The sequence below is a fragment of the Cupressus sempervirens genome, chromosome 2 (assembly GCF_028749045.1).
Source record: "Cupressus sempervirens isolate cs-2001-9-10 chromosome 2, ASM2874904v1, whole genome shotgun sequence".
Taxonomy (NCBI): Eukaryota; Viridiplantae; Streptophyta; class Pinopsida; order Cupressales; family Cupressaceae; genus Cupressus; species Cupressus sempervirens.
In genome coordinates, this window is record NC_143119.1 from 558,988,596 (window position 1) to 559,002,411 (window position 13,816).

Consider the following 13,816-nt stretch of genomic DNA (forward strand, 5'->3'; position numbering starts at 1 on the left):
CCTCTCCGTGGCCTTTGAATATAGACCTAGTGCCAACGATATCAATGGATATGAGCCTTGGATTCTAAAATTGTTCAGCTAACATTGGTTTTTGTGAGAGATGGGTACGAAAGCACTTCCCGATCGATTCGTGGGAGCTCCCTAAGATCGCCTCTGTGCCAACTCGATCGGCACAACATTGGGAATGGTTTGACAGTGGTTGTCGTTCCAATGTGTCATCGGGATGTCTTGGAACGCGGCCTTTCAAGGGCAAGATCGCGTCTAGCACTTGGATTGTGCATCGTCAGAAGTGAATGGGGAGATCTCTCTATGAACGGCGGCATGGTGATTGCAAGAGAAAATTGACTTAGTAGTCAGAGCATTGGCCTCGGGCCATTGTGACGGCCTTGCAATTTCTCTATAATTGCAACCTATGTTTGCACAGTAGCAGAGTTTGCATGTAATATTGGCCTTTGTTCTTGACAGTTCCAGGAGATGACCTCCAGAACTTTTGGATTGGGCCCCTTCAAGGTGAAATTCATCCAGTTGATCGGATGAGCTCGATGACCATTTCACTCCCTTGGCTCCATGAATTCAAATCCCATCCAGCTGCCGTGAAGCAATCCCGATTTTGCTATGTGAGGGCTCTCTCCCCAGAGTCGTTCTCTTTGCAAAAACTTCTTTGGCAAAAAAATTTCGAAATGGTTCGGCAGCGGTTGTCGTTCCAATGGTGCCATTGTGGTGGTTGCCTGGGCAGCGATCTGAAGGGCGAGCCATCATCTAGCAGTTGGGCTGTGCATCATGGGTGACAAGGGAGCCTTTGTAATCAGAAGCTCCCCATGACCATTCGATGAGAAGAGCCATTTCTTGTGTGAGCAAGGACGAATGCAGCCTTGGATTCTAAATGAAATCAACAACATCGGATCTATATATAAGAGCGGAATGAAGCAGCAGCCCGTTTGCCATGCGCGGCTCCCCAAAGTTGCTTGTCTTTCTCACTCCATTGGCACAAATTCGGGAGTTGTTCGACAGTGGTTTTCATTCCAATGTGTCATTGCGGTGATCTGGAGAGCGATGATAAGGGAAGGAGCTTGTGTCTAGCATTTGGGATGTTTGTGCAAGTGAGTAGGGGAGCTTCTCTTATCGGAACCTCTCCGTGGCCTTTGAATATATAGACCCAGTGCCGATGATATCGATGGATACGAGCCTCGGATTCTAAATTTGTTCACAGCTAAGATTGGTTTTTGTGAGAGATGGGTAAGAAAGCACATCTCGATTGCTATGTGGGACCTCCCTAAGGTCACCTCTGTGCCAACTCGATCGGCACAACATTGGGAATGGTTCGACAGCGGTTGTCGTTCCAATGTGTCATCGGGGGATGTCTTGGAAAGTGGCCTGGCCTTTCAAGGGCGAGCTCACGTCTATCACTTGGATTGTGCATCGCGTCGCAAGTGAATGGGGAGATCTCTCTATGAACGGCGGCATGGTGACTGCAAGAGAAAATTGACTTAGTCAGAGCATTGGCCTCGGGCCACTGTGATGGCCTGGCAATTTCTCTTTAATTGCAACCTATGTTTGCGCAGTAGCAGAGTTTGCAAGTAAGATGGTCCTTGTTCTTGAGAGTTCCAAGAGATGACCTCCGAAACTTTTGGATTGGGCCCCTTCAAGGTGAAATTCATCTAGTTGATCGGATGAGCTTGATGACCATTTCAGTCCCTTGGCTCCATGAATTCACATCTCCTAACTGATGACAATCTTTTGCTCCTTAGACGACCTCATAATAAATTGGGTCGTGGATGGCTATTTGGTCAGAATTTTCAATGATTTGGATTTTTATGGCGGATGACGGCGTGTTCGCTAATTTCTAATGCAGAGCGAGCCTCACACTAATAGCTTATATAGGAGAGGTTGTTGCCGCGAACCTCTCCCGTGCCCCTCTCATTGATTCAACGGCGGTGTCAAGGCGGATGGAAATGTCGGATTTTGAAATAGTGGATGCCGACATTGAATCAATTGGAGGGGCATGAAGCCCACCCTCGAGGTGCTATTCCTGGACTCTCCTTTAGATCATGTTTTCTTGTCACTCAGCTGGCACAATTTCGGAAAGCAGTTGGGCTGCGCGTCACGAGTGACAAGGGAGCCTTTGTGATCGGAAGCTCCCCGTGGCCATTTGATGAGAAGAGCCATTGCTTGTGTGAGCAAGGACGAATGCAGCCTCGGATTCCAAACGAAATCAACGACATTGGATCTATATATAAGAGCGAAATGAAGAAGCAGCCCGTTTGCGATGCGCGGCTCCCCAAAGTTGCTATTCTTTCTCAATCCATCGGGGCACAAATTTGGGAGTTGTTCAACAGTGGTTGTCGTTCCAATGGTGCCATTGCGGCAAAATTTGTTCACAGCTAAGATTGGTTTTTGTGAGAGATGGGTATGAAAGAAAATCCCGATTGCTACGCGGGAGCTCCCTAAGGTTGCCTCTATGCCAACTCGATCGGCACAACATTGGGAATGGTTCGACAGCGATTATCGTTCCAATGTGTCATCGGGGGATGTCTTGGAAAGTGGTCTTTCTTTCAAGGGCGAGCTTGCGTCTACCACTTGGGTTGTGCGTCATGTCACAAGTGAATGGGGGATATCTTGGAAAGTGGTCTTTCTTTCAAGGGCGAGCTCGTGTCTAGCACTTGGATTGTGCGTCGTCACAAGTGAATGGGGAGATCTCTTTGTGAACGGTGGCATGGCGATTGCAAGAGAAAATTGACTTAGTAGTCAGAGCATTGGCCTCGGGCCATTGTGACGGCCTTGCAATTTCTCTATAACTGCAACCTATGTTTGCACAGTAGTAGAGTTTGCATGTAAGATTGACCTTTGTTCTTGACGGTTCCAAGTACTCTCACCGAGTCACCAAGTCACCATGTTGGCCGACCCGATCTGGCCGACCCGATCTGGGCAAGCCATGCTGGCCAAGCCAAGCTGGCTGAGCCGATTTGGGCAAGCCATGCTGGCTGACCCGATCTGGGCGAGCCATTCTGGCCGACCCGATCTGGCCGAGCTCCAAAAACGGTGTTGTGGATGGTTGTTTGGTCACATTTTTCATTGAATTGGATTTTTAAGGGAGTTGTCTGTGCTATCGCAGATTTCTAATGCAGAGCGAGCCTCGCACTAATAGCTTATATAGGAGAGGTTGTTGCCATGAGCCTCTCCCATGCCCCTTTCATTGATTCAACATTGGTGTCTAGGCAGATCAGATTGTTGGGTTTTCAAATGGTGTATGCTGATGTTGAATCAATGAAAGGGGCATGAAGCGATCTCAGTGCTTTTCCTCGGCTCTCCTTTAGATCATGTTTTCTGATGACTCAATTTTGGAAAAGGTGAGGCAGCGATTGCCGATCCATGGCGTGTGTTTTTGGTGATTTTAAAACTTGATCTATATGTGAGCCCTTGTCTAGCACTCCGACGTTGCTTGGTATAATGGCAATTTGCTATGGGTGCTCGGCGCTCTAGAAATATGTCATGGTGTACTTGTCGTGGCTACATGGGAGCTTTAATATCGAAAGCTCTCGATTAAAAATGGTGGCCGAGCCATGCTGGCCGACCCGATCTGGCTTAGCCATTTTCGTCGACCCGATTTGGCTCTTTTTTCTCACTCCATCAGCACAAATTCGAGATTTGTTTGACAGCAGTTGTCATTCCAATGTGTCATTGCGGTGATCTAGAGAGAGATGCTAAGGGCGGGAGCTTGCGTCTAGCATTTGGGGATGTTTGTGGAAGTGAGCAGGGGAGCTTCTCTTATCGGAACCTCTTTGTGGCTTTTGAATATAGACCTAGTGGTTGTCATTCCAATGACGACGCTTAGCTGGCACAATTTCGAAAAAAGGTTTGGCAGCGGTTGCCAGCCCTCACTGCATCTACTTGGTGATTTTAAAACTCGATCTAAAATGGGAGCCCTCGTCTAGCACCTCCGTCCGGTGTTGCTCGGGTATTGCAAAATTTTTTGCTATCGGCGCGAATCCCCCAACGAATCCCTAGCCTTGGACTCTCTCTTAGATCACCTTCTTCGACCACTCGATTGACGCAATTACAGAAAAAGCTTGGCAGCGGTTGCCATTCCATAGCGCGTCTGTTCAGTGATTTCGAAGTTGATCTACTAATGGCGAGCCCTTTTCTAGCCATGAGGTGGGTGCTTGGGGCTCTAGCAATTTTTTGTGTGCCTATCACGGCTACAATGGGAGCTTTGATAACAAAAGTTCTCGGCGACCCTCCCCAATAGAAATCAGTGCTGGTGTTCGCGAAAGACACGTTATTCGGATTTTTGAAATATTGGCACCAACATCGTTTCTATTGGGAGGGTCGTGAAGCCATCCCGATTTTGCTATGCGAGGGCTCTCTCCCCATAGTCATTCTCTATGCAACAACTTCTTTGGCACAAAATTTTTAGAATGGTTCGGTAGCGGTTGTCATTCCAATGGTGCCGTTGTGGTGGTTGCCTGGGCAGCGATCTGAAGGGTGACCTGTCGTCTAGCAGTTGGCCTGCGCATCATGAGTGACAAGGGAGCCTTTGTTACCGGAAGCTCCCTGTGGCCATTCGATTAGAAGAGCCATTGCTTGTTTGAGCAAGGATGAATGCAGCCTCGAATTCCAAATGAAATCAACGATTTCGGATCTATATAAGAGCAGAATGAAGCAGCAGTACAGCCCGTTTGCTATGCGCAGCTCCCCAAAGTTGCTCTTCTTTCTCACTCCATTGCCACAATTTCAGGAGTTGTTCGACATCGATTGTCGTTCCAATGTGTCATTGCGGTGATCTGGAGAGTGATGCTAAGGGCGGGAGCTTGTGTCTAGAATTTGGGATGTTTGTGCGAGCGAGCAGGGGAGCTTCTCTTATCGGAACCTCTCTGTGGCCTTTGAATATATAGACCCAGTGCCGACGATATTGATGGATGCGAGCCCTTGGATTCCAAATTTTTCCACAGCTAATATTGGTTTCTGTGAGAGATGGGCACGAAAGCACATCCTGATTTCTACGCGGGAGCTCCCTAAGGTCACCTCTGTGCCAACTCGATCGGCACAACATTGGGAATGGTTCGACAGCAGTTGACATTCCAATGTGTCATCGGGGGATGTCTTGGAAAGTGGTCTTTCTTTCAAGGGTGAGCTCGCGTCTAGACCTTGGATTGTGTGTCACGTCACAAGTGAATGGGGAGATCTCTTTGTGAATGACAGCATGGTGATTGCAAGAGAAAATTGACTTAGTCGGAGCCATTGGCCTCGGGCCATTGTGACGGCCTCGCAATTTCTCTTTAATTGCAACCTATGTTTGCGCAGTAGCAGAGTTTGCATGTAAGATGGGCCTTGTTCTCGAGAGTTCCTGTAGATGACCTCCGAAACTTTTGGATTGGGCCCCTTCAAGGTGAAATTCATCCAGTTGATCGGATGAGCTCGATGACCATTTTAGTCCCTCGGCTCCATGAACTCACATCTCCTAACCGATGACAATCTTTTGCTCCTCTGCCGACCTCATAAAAAATTGGGTCGTGAATGGCTGTTTGGTAGGAATTTTAAAGGATTTGGATTTTTAAGGCGAATGTCGGTGTGTTCGCTAATTTCTAATGTAGAGCGAGCCTCACACTAATAGCTTATATAGGAGAGGTGGTTGCTGTGAGCCTCTCCCATGCCCCCCTCATTGATTCAATGCCGGTGTCAAGGCAGATGGATATGTCAGATTTTGAAATGGTGGACGCCGACGTTGAATCAATTAGAGGGGCATGAAGCCCACCCCGGATGTGATATTCCTCGACTCTCCTTTAGATCATGTTTTCTTCTCACTCAGCTGGCGCAATTTTAGAAAAAGGTTTGGCAGTGGTTGGCATCCCTCACCACGTCTACTCGGTGATTTTAAAACTTGATCTAAAATAGGAGCCCTCGTCTAGCACCTCCATCCGGTGTTGCTCGGGTATTGCATAAAATTATGCCATCGGTGCGAATCCCCCAATGAATGCCTACACTTGGACCCTCTCTTAGATCACCTTCTTCGATCACTCGACCGACGCAACTACGGAAGAGACTTGGCAGTGGTTGCCATTCTACAGCACATCTATTCAGTGATTTCGAAGTTGATCTAATGGCGAGCCCTTGTCTCTAGCCATGAGGTGGGTGCTTGGCACTCTAGCAAAATTTTTTGCATGCCTATCGCGGCTACAATGGGAGAGGTGGTTGCCGCGAGCCTCTCCCGTGCCCCCCTCATTGATTCAATGCTGCTGTCAGGGCGGATGGATATGTCAGATTTTGAAAAGGTGGACGCCGACGTTGAATCAATTAGAGGGGCATGAAGTGCACCCTTGAGGGTGCTATTCCTAGACTCTCCTTTAGATCATGTTTTCTTGTCACTCAGGTGGCGCAATTTCAGAAAAAGGTTTGGCAGCGGTTTCCAGCCCTCACCGCATCTACTCGGTGATTTTAAAACTTGATCTAAAATGGGAGCCCTCGTCTAGCACCTTCGTCTAGTGTTGCTCGGGTATTGCATAAATTTATGCCATCGGCGTGAATCCCCCAATGAATGCCTATGCTTGGACCCTCTCCTATATCACCTTCTTCGATCACTCGACCGACACAACTACGGAAGAGACTTGGCAGCGGTTACCATTCTACAACGCATCTGTTCAGCGATTTCGAAGTTGATCTAATGGCAAGCCCTTGTCTCTAGCCATGAGGTGGGTGCTTGGCGCTCTAGCAAAATTTTTTGCGTGCCTATCGTGGCTACAATGGGAGAGGTGGTTGCCGCGAGCCTCTCCCATGCCCCCCTGATTGATTCAACGCCGCTGTCAAGGCGGATGGAAATGTAAGATTTTGAAATGGTGGACGCCGACGTTGAATCAATTAGAGGGGCATGAAGCCCACCCTTGAGGGTGCTATTCCTGGACTCTCCTTTAGATCATGTATTCTTGTCACTCAGTTGGCAAAATTTTGGAAAAAGGTTTGGCAGCGATTGCCAGCCCCTCACTGCGTCTACTTGGTGATTTTAAAACTCGATCTAAAATGGGAGCCCTCGTCTTGCACCTCCGTCCGGTGTTGCTCGGGTATTGCACAAATTTATGCCATCGGCGCGAATCCCCCAAAAAATGCCTACATGCTTGGACCCTCTCTTAGATCACCTTCTTCGATCACTCGACCGACGCAATTACGGAAGAGACTTGGCAGCGGTGGCCATTCTACACCGCATCCGTTCTGCGATTTCGAAGTTGATCTAATGGCGAGCCCTTTTCTATAGCCATGAGGTGGGTACTTGGCGCTCTAGCAAAAATTTTTGTGAGCCTATCATAGTTACAATTGGAGAGGTGGTTGCCGCGAGCCTCTCTCGTGCCCAGCTCATTGATTCAACGCCGTTGTTAGGGCAGATGGATATGTCAGATTTTGAAATGGTGGACGCCGACGTTGAATCAATTAGAAGGGCATGAAGCCCACCTTCGAGGGTGCTATTCCTGGACTCTCCTTTAGATTATGTTTTCTTGTCACTCAGCTGGCGCAATTTCAGAAAAAGGTTTGGCAGCGATTGCCAGCCCTCACCGTGTCTTCTTTGTGATTTTAAAACTCGATCTAAAATGGGAGCCCTCCTCTAGCACCTCCGTCCAGTGTTGCTCAGGTATTGCATAAATTTTTTCCATCGGCACGATTACCCCAATGAATTCCCTATGCTTGGACCCTCTCTTAGATCACCTTTTTCTATCACTTGACCGACGCAATTACGGAAGAGACTTGGCAGCGGTTGCCATTTGACACTGCATCTGTTCTATGATTTCGAAGTTGATCTAATGGCGAGCCCTTGTCTCTAGACATGAGGTGGGTGCTTGGCGCTCTAGAAAAAATTTTTTGTGTGCCTATCATGGCTATAATGGGAGAGGTGGTTGCCGCGAGCCTCTCCCGTGCGCCCCTCATTGATTCAACGCCGCTATCAGGGCAGATGGATATGTCAGATTTTGAAATGGTGGACGCCAATGTTGAATCAATTAGAGGGGCATGAAGCCCATCCTTGAGGGTGCTATACTTGGACTCTCCTTTAGATCATGTTTTCTTGTCACTTAGCTGCCGCAATTTTGGAAAAAGGTTTGGCAACGGTTTCGAGCCCTCACCGCGTCTACTTGGTGATTTTAAAACTCGATCTAAAATGGGAGCCCTTGTCTAGCACCTCCGTCCGGTGTTGCTCGGGTATTGCATAAATTTATGCCATCGGCCCGAATCCCCCAACGAATGCCTACGCTTGGACCCTCTCTTAGATCACCTTCTTTGATCACTCGATCGATGCAACTACGGAAGAGACTTGGCAGCGGTTGCCATTTTATAGCTTGTCTGTTTAGTGATTTTGAAGTTGATCTAATGGCGAGCCCTCGTCTCTAGCCATGAGGTGGGTGCTTGGCGCTCTAGCAAAATTTTTTGCATGCCTATCGCGTAAAGCATGTTTTCTAGTCACTCAGCTGGCGCAATTTCGGAAAAAGGTTTGGCAGCGGTTGCCAGCCCTCACCGTGTCTTCTTGGTGATTTTAAAACTCGATCTAAAACGAGAGCCCTCATCTAGAGGCTCTGTGCCAACTCGATCGGCACAACATTGGGAAATGGTTCGAGAGCAGTTGTCGTTCCAATGTGTCATCGGGGGATGCCTTGGAAAGTGGCCTTTCAAGGGTGAGCTCGCGTCTAGCCCTTGGATTGTGTATCACGTCACAAGTGAATGGGGAGATCTCTCTGTGAACGGTGGCATGGTGATTGCAAGAGAAAATTGACTTAGTCGGAGCATTGGCCTCGGGCCATTGTGACGGCCTTGCAATTTCTCTTTAATTGCAACCTATGTTTGCGCAGTAGCAGAGTTTGCATGTAAGATGGGCCTTGTTCTTGAGAGTTCTAGGAGATGACCTTCGAAACTTTTGGATTGGGCCCCTTCAAGGTGAAATTCATCCAGCTGATCGGATGAAGCTCGATGTGCTTGTATCTATTCTGAGACGGTAATGATGGTCATTAATCTGTGGCGGTGAGTATTATCCCATTCGGTAATCGCAATGGCAGAGCTGGTGGGAAGTACTTGTTGCTTTGTTTTGATGGATATACCCTATATGTAGGTGTCTGCACAGCTTGCAACACACTGCACATTTGGTGTTCGATTCTAAGATGCGCTTGTTGCTGAGTGTGTATGGAGTTGTATCTTTTAGCCAAGGGCTCCGTCTCATTGGCACGTTCTATCATTGCATTTTTTATCCTGCCCGGATGGCAAGAAGGAAAGAGATGGTTACACAGGTGCATTGCTCGACATCCCTAATTTCATCAAGGGTCCACTCTCCACCCTAAGTTTTTGCCGATCGGTAGAGCCTTGGGATTGAGAGGGGGGCAGGCGAAAGGTTTGGTTGCCACATAATTTATTCGGTAGTGCGTTCTCGGTGCGTCCTCGCCTCTTCACTGTCTCATCCTATAGAAGTTCATGGCACTGTCGTGATAGCCTTTTGTGGTCCAGGCCAGTAGAAGCGTAGAGTATTACCGATAATTTTTGTTTGGATGTGGAAACTCTCCATGCCCTGTCCTGCCCTGTGCGATCCGAATGGCTGCAGCTCGTGGGTTCTGTGGGAGATACTCTTCTTCAGCTCCCCCCTAAAGAGAGCATTCAGTGTTTGCATTGTGTGGACAAAAAGCCCAAGATGTTTCATCTCTCTCTTCAGATGCGAAATTCTGGGAGGGCTTGTCAAAGTATGGCCGTTTGTACGGGGTGCACCAAAAAGCGTATAGGGGGCATATGCCTGGGAAATGGATGTCTCTGAGTGTCCTTACTCAGTCGCCTGCGCGGTGTACATATTTGCATTACGAACTTGCTGCGAGCATTTGTGATTCGAGCATTTTGGGGGAACAGGTTTCTTACGAGATGTTCTTCTTAGGCTCTTGCGAACCAGAGCGCTCATCTTTGCAATGCTCCGACAAGTGCAAGCCCAACGTGTCTATCTAGGGGAAGAAATCGCACAAATGCTTTTTGCCGAGATGTGGGTGCTCACGGGTGGTTCCCTCGCGGTGCCAGTTCTTCGGTATGTGCATGTGCATGAGATTGAAGCTTGTCTGAGAACACTAGTGTGAGTGTTCAGCTGTAGGAACTTTTCTGTACCTGCGCTAGCAGATCACGTGTCACAAGGAACGGTTAGCGAGGCTGTGCTAGGAAAGGAGATATTTGCCAGAGGTTAGACATGTTCGTGTATGCGGGGGGGCTCTCATCACCTATAAATGTGTGGAGGGGGTGTTGTTATACATGATGCCCTCGAGCGGCCTTATAATTGAGGTGGTCGCGTGCATAGTGATGCCCCCGCTAATCGCATAACCAGCCATGTTTTCGACTCGCACGGCCCTTCACCCTTCAGCATAATGGTCTCCATTGTCACTTCGACAACCAGCTCTTCGTCATGGGAAAATGTTTGTTGTGATCGAGAAGGATTTTGTCTGTGCAGGTGCACCTCAACAGGCGTGTAGGAGGCATATGCCTAGGAAATGGATGTCTCTGAGTGGCCTTACAATTGAGGTGGCTACATGCGTGGTGCATCTCGTACAGACTCGAGGCTTCTTTCCGAGTAGTGGCGGCAGCAAGTTCGAGGGTAAAGGGTTCCGTACGAGATGTTCTTCCCAGGTGCCTGTGAATCGAGGCTCCCTGTTCAGCCCTCTCCGGTCGATGATGGGACACTTTCCTCTTGTGCGAAATCTTTGAGCGTTGCGAGTCCTGCATGTGCTGTGAACGTCATTCTTTTTGCTTGTGCGGCGGATTATGTTTGGATGCATGACAGAGCGAATGCAAATTTCAGTTTCCCATCGCGGTGGGCATCCCTTGGCTCTAGCAGGTCTTGGGGGTCCCCTCATTGTTAGAAGCTACCTGGTCGATCTTGCCAGTAGTCATATGCTTGTCTCAAAGATTAAGCCATGCATGTCTAAGTATGAACTATTTCAGACTGTGATGGTCCGCCTTCTGGGTGTGCACTGGCCCTCACGTCCCTTCTGCCAGTGGTGTGTTCCTGGCCTTAATTGGTTGGGTCGCAGTTCCGGCGCCGTTACTTTGAAAAAATTAGAGTGCTCAAAGCAAGCCTATGCTCTGAATACATTAGCATGGAATAATGGGATAAGAGTCTGGTCCTGTTCCGTTGGCCTTCGGGACCGGAGTAATGATTAATAGGGACTGTCGGGGGCATTCGTATTTCATTGTCAGAGGTTGGGGGCTCGAAGATGATTAGATACCGTCCTAGTCTCAACCATAAATGATGCCGACCAGGGATCGGCGGATGTTGCTCTAAGGACTCCGCCAGCACCTTCTGAGAAATCAGAGTGTTTGGGTTCTGGGGGGAGTATGGTCGCAAGGCTAAAACTTAAAGGAATTGACAGAAGGGCACCACCAGGAGTGGAGCCTGCGGCTGAATTTGACTCAACACGGGGAAACTTACCAAGTCTAGACATAGTAAGGATTGACAGATTAAGAGCTCTTTCTTGATTCTATGGGTGGTGGTGCATGGCCGTTCTTAGTTGGTGGTTTCTAGTTAATTCCGTTAACGAACGAGACCTTAGCCTGCTAACTAGCTACGCGGAGGTTCCCCTTTGCGGCCAGCTTCTTAGAGGGACTATGGCCTCCTAGGCCATGGAAGTTTGAGGCAATAACAGGTCTGTGATGCCCTTAGATGTTCTGGGCCGCATGCGCACTACACTGATGCAACCAATGAGTTTCTCTCCCTGGCCCGAAAGGTTTGGGAAATCTTGCCAAATTGCATCATCATGGGGATAGACCATTGCAATTATTGATCTTCAACGATGAATTCCTAGTAAGCGTGAGTCATCAGCTCACGTTGACTACGTCCCTGCCCTTTGTACACACCGCCTGTCACTCCTACCGATTGAATGATCCGGTGAAGTGTTCAGATCGCGGCGACGACGATGGTTCCTGTCGGCGATGTCGCGAGAAGTTCACTGAACCTTATCATTTAGAGGAAGGAGAAGTGATAACAAGGTTACCATAGATGAACCTGCGGTAGGATCATTGTCGGTTCGAGACCCTGAATCGTGTAGGGGATGGAGCTGGCCTCCTCCCCGCCCCCAAAATCTTGGTGACGTGCGGACACTCGGCCCTACAGTGATGTGTTGGATGGCCAAGCTTTGGGTCCAGCGCCATTGAGGTCGAGGGTCACATCGAATGCCTATGATCGAAAGCGTGGATTCCCTGCGGGGCGAAGAAGAGACTCGGATGCAATCTGGATTATAGGATCGGTGCCTTCGAACGATGTCCACGTTGGAGCGAGAGGTCTCTACTCAGTTGCAGTTCAGAGGGGGTCTGAGCCTCGTCCCCTGTTGAGATTTCACAGTCTGATCGCGTGCACGGCGCTATGCCAGGGATCCGTCATTTTGACGACGGAAAGTCAAGACTACCGCAACCCCCCGTTGCCTTGCCCAGGTGTGTTGACTCATCACTTGAAGCGTTCTGTGTTTAGGATGGGTGCACTCGCATGATTTGCGGGGCAGGGGCCCCGTCCGCTGACACGGATCTCCCATGCGTCACCTCCCACCTTTGCGAGGGGATGGGGCAGGGACACACCATAGTGTTCCTCATCGCACCCATTGGGTGCTCGAGGTTCGGGATGTGTCAACACCCAACAACACACGGGTGCATCGCGCACCTTAGAAATCCAAAGAACGAAGCGCGAGCTAGCGCCTTGCATGCTTGGGTCACCAAAAGGCAAAAACAAAACAAAATCATGACTCTCGGCAATGGATATCTCGGCTCTCGCCATGATGAAGAATGTAGCGAAATGCGATACTTAGTGTGAATTGCAGAATCCCGTGAATCATCAAGTCTTTGAACGCAAGTTGCGCCCGAGGCCTCGGCCAAGGGCACGTCTGCTTGGGCGTCGCACTGCAAAATTTTGCCCTCCCCGGCGAGGAGCGGAGATGGCCATCTATGTCCGCAAGTGGCGCGCGGTCAGCTAAAATGAGCACGAGGTCCGTCGATCTGTCGCGATGAGCGGTGGCTCGCAAAGGCCGGCGTTGGTTTGCGCCGATCAAACGATTCCTCACGAGGAACTTTATTCTGGGCTCAGCGGCCTGCCGCAGTGCGGGCATTGCTGCATCTCTACTGCGTCCCCAAGTCAGGCGTGAGTACCTGCTGAGTTTAAGCATATCAATAAGCAGAGGAAAAGAAACTTACCAGGATTCCCCTAGTAACGGTGAGCGAACCGGGAAGAGCCCAGCATGAAAATCGACGGCCGCGCCTGTCGAATTATAGTCTGTAGAAGCGTCCTCAGCGACGGACCAGGCCCAAGTCCCCTGGAAGGGGGCGCCGGAGAAGGTGAGAGCCCCGTTGGGCCCGGACCCTGTCGCACCACGAGGCGCTGTCAGCGAGTCAGGTTGTTTGGGAATGCAGCCCTAATTGGGTGGTAAATTCTGTCCAAGGCTAAATATGGGTGAGAGACTGATAGCGAACAAGTACCGCGAGGGAAAGATGAAAAGGACTTTGAAAAGAGAGTTAAAGAGTGCTTGAAATTGCCGGGAGGGAAGCGGATGGAGGCCGTCGATGTGCCCCGGTCAGATGCGAAATGGTGTGAGCCGGTCCGCCGCTCGGTTCGGGGGACGTGCCAGCTCGGGCTGTCACGGTGGCACAAGCGCGACCTTCTGATCGCACAAATACTTCCGTCGCAGCGGTCGAGGAGTGAAGCATGCGCCTTTACGGCGGGCTCTCGGGCACCTGTGCGCTCGTGGCACTAGCCAACGGGCTTTCCATCCGACCCATCTTGAAACATGGACCAAGGAGTCTAACATGTGTGCGAGTTGGCAGGTTGGGAAAACCCGCGAGGTGC

The 13,816-nt window shown here is 49.7% G+C and overlaps 2 non-coding genes and 1 pseudogene across 2 annotated transcripts in view; all 3 read left to right on the forward strand.

The window, feature by feature from the left end:
- Positions 1-10,854: 10,854 nt before the first annotated feature.
- LOC149573944 (18S ribosomal RNA) lies at positions 10,855-12,009 on the forward strand (annotated as a pseudogene).
- A 711-nt stretch (positions 12,010-12,720) lies between these two features.
- LOC149573945 (5.8S ribosomal RNA) lies at positions 12,721-12,874 on the forward strand. Its single transcript, XR_016360706.1, has one exon. It is a non-coding gene; the product is annotated as a 5.8S ribosomal RNA (ribosomal RNA).
- Positions 12,875-13,098: 224 nt separating this feature from the next.
- LOC149573946 (25S ribosomal RNA) overlaps positions 13,099-13,816 on the forward strand; it is a 3,401-nt gene continuing 2,683 nt past the window's right edge. The window contains exon 1 of the ribosomal RNA XR_016360969.1: positions 13,099-13,816. This exon is cut by the window's right edge and continues 2,683 nt beyond it. This is a non-coding gene — a ribosomal RNA (25S ribosomal RNA).